Here is a 2,790-nt window from a genome sequence, read left to right on the forward strand (position 1 = left end):
CAGCGAGACCCTCGAGCAGCAGCCTCCAGCTCTCCCAGCCCCGCAGCAAAGGTGCTTTGGGCCAGGCAGGTGCAGTTACTGCGGGACCCTCCTGTCCCAGGGCAGCTCCTGCTGCCCACGGGTCAAATCGGAACAAGCCTGGGGGTCCCCTGGGCTCCAGGGGTTTGGGCATCAGGGAGAGGGGCCTCTTCCCACCAGCCCCATTTGGCCCCACAGCAGGGTCTGCCTGTTACTTCCCGTTGCATCTTTAACAGTAGAGAAAAAAAGAAAGTCTGTATCAAAAATGCTGGTGGCATTGCTGCAATGCTGGGGTTGATGCAATCCATGCGGATTTCATCCCAGCGCGGGCTCTGCTGTGTCCCCTTGGCTGCACCCAGGGCCAGGGTGCAGGGGGAGTTGTTGAAGGGGGAGAAGTTTCAGGGATGCCTGAATCGCTTCAGCCCACCAGATGCACTTGCAAATCATTGAGACTTGCACTTCTGAGCAAGGGAGAAGGCATTTCTGAGAGCCCAACGCTACAGTCGCGCACCGCTGGTAGATGCTTACATGGCTAATAAAATCTGGGATGAGCCCCCCAACAATAACGCAGCACACAGGGCGGGAGGCCAGAACCGTTTTCTGCAGTTGCACCGCAGCCACAAATTGGGGTTTTTTTTCCCCCCACTTGTTAAATTCAAGAAATATCTCCAGATTTTCAGTGTTGCTGAGCTCCAAACTTTGGTGCAAATGACTTCTGCCCTGCTTGGTGAAGGGAACCCACAGGCAGGCCTGCTGCGTGTGCAACACAGAGAAAACACTGAATCTCCACGGAAAATCCCGCCTCTTGCCCACAGTTTGGAATATCAGTGAAGTGAAGGAGGAACAAACAGAACAGAGGAGGACACTGGACACCTGAGTGGAAGTGGAGAGTGGCCACAGCCGACTGCCTCCCCCATCTGAGGGAGACTCCAATGAAGCTGCTTTTCCCGCTTTGCTTTGCAGCAGTGCTGCTCTTCCCAAAGCCTGTGAGACACCGGGACGGGACGCTGTAGGGGAAGGAGCCAGCCCCCGTGCGCGTGGGCCAGGGCGGGTGAGCTCAGCGCCCTGTGGCCATGGGAGCCTGAAGGAGGCCACAGCGCAACACTGTCCCCCCTTGCAGAGGAGGGGCCCTCAGTGGTTCCTGGTGGGGCCCCGTTCTTCACCTCATCCCTTTGCAGGGTTTTTTGGCAGCTTGGAAGCTTCTGCAGAAGCCGGGGCAGTGGGGGGACAGGTACCCTAGCATACAGGTGCCCCTGCACGCAGGTACCCCAAAACGCAGGTGCCCCTGCACACAGGTACCCCCAGTATAGCACTATATAACTGCACATGGATACCCCAGCACACAGATACCCCTGTGTACTGCTACACCTGCAGACAGGTACCCCGTTACACAGGTACCCCAGTACTCAGACACCCCAGTATACCACTACATAAGCACACCGGTACTCCAGCACACAGCTATACCTGCACACAGATACCCCCAAATACATCCCTCGGCACCCAGGTACCCTGGCACGTGGGTGCCCTGGCACCCAGGTACCCCATCATCCCGCTGCCCCCAGGCAGGGCCCCCCGGCCGCGCCACGTGCCCCACGCGGCACTGGGCTGGGCTCAGCAGGGTTTTGGCTGCTCTCTGGAGCAGACGAGGTCGGTGCAATTTGCCTTTAATTGCAAATGTCACGAGACTTACTCCAAAGGCTTTTATAAATTACCAGCTCACTTGATTTAAAAAGTGTGATGGTAGGAAATAACGAAGGTTGCTTCCCCTTGTTGCGACAAATTTGCATTCGGCCCATGGACAACGGCAGCGGGGCTGCGGCGTCGCTGGATTTCTTAGGAAAAGTTACCAGCAGCCTGTGAGACAGCTGGAATTCATATTAGAATATTTTTAACGTGCTCTTACAAATACTTTGGCATACGCCTATTCCACTCCTTTTAATGATGTTGACTTCATTTCCTTTAATATGGGGGAAAAAAAACGCTACACCAACAAGACTTAATTAAATTAATACGAAGAAACAATAATAAATAATTCCAGTTGCGTTACTGCAGGGTTGCAAAATACGGACCAGGGTGTTTGACTGATACAACCCAACCGCGCCGCAGCTGAGTTTTCCAGCCCGCCACGTCCAGGGGCTCCCCCCACCCTCTCCCCTCCTCTTCCCCCTTCCCCCTTCCCCCCGTGCCTGATGATGCTTCTCCCCTTCGCCCCTTCCCCTTCCCTTCCCTTTTCCTCTTTTTTCCTTTTTTTTCATGATTAAGCCTTCAGAGACGGCTCTGTCTCCTACAAGCAGCGCAGCTCTGGCCGAGAGCAGAGAGGTGCATTTAGGTTCGCACGTGCTGCCAGCTACATGTGGCCCTTCCCGCTGCATCCTGCATTTGCTGCACGTTGGCGTCGTTGGCCGCCTGCACTCCTGGTGCTGCCGCCTGACGTTTGCTGGCCTTCTCTGCCGTGCCATGGTCATGCTCTACCTGGGGCTGGTGGCACCGTCCAGGTGCATTCTCTGGGCTGGCCAAATCAGATCGGTTTTGTAAGCATGAGCTAGGATTCCCCAGCCATCTCTCTCAGCTTTGGTTTTGGGATTCTCATTAATTTCTGGGCTCAATTAGAGACCCAGATACGATCCAGTGCTCCCTTTGATCACTCAACAGCCCCCAGTTTGTTGTACAAGTCTCTAAAGTTTTGTCCTCTCTGGGCTGCTTCTCCCTCCCTCCTGGCACCCCAGTGCTCTCCAGATTCTGCGGCGCTGCCTCAGCCTCTTTCCTCTTCCC

General features: G+C 55.3%; 1 protein-coding gene across 3 annotated transcripts in view; it reads right to left on the reverse strand.

Moving 5' to 3' along the window:
- The window catches only part of NFIA (nuclear factor I A), a 263,401-nt gene that overhangs the window by 259,924 nt on the left and 687 nt on the right, over positions 1-2,790 (reverse strand). For all 3 annotated transcript variants that reach the window (XM_035891763.1, XM_035891764.1, XM_035891762.1), the window contains exon 2: positions 2,491-2,496. The gene's annotated coding sequence lies outside the window, so the exon portion shown is untranslated. The remainder of the gene's footprint in view (positions 1-2,490; positions 2,497-2,790) is intronic.

Source organism: Egretta garzetta, unplaced genomic scaffold (genome assembly GCF_000687185.1).
Source record: "Egretta garzetta isolate BGI_Z169 unplaced genomic scaffold, ASM68718v1 scaffold163, whole genome shotgun sequence".
In the NCBI taxonomy this organism is placed as follows: Eukaryota; Metazoa; Chordata; class Aves; order Pelecaniformes; family Ardeidae; genus Egretta; species Egretta garzetta.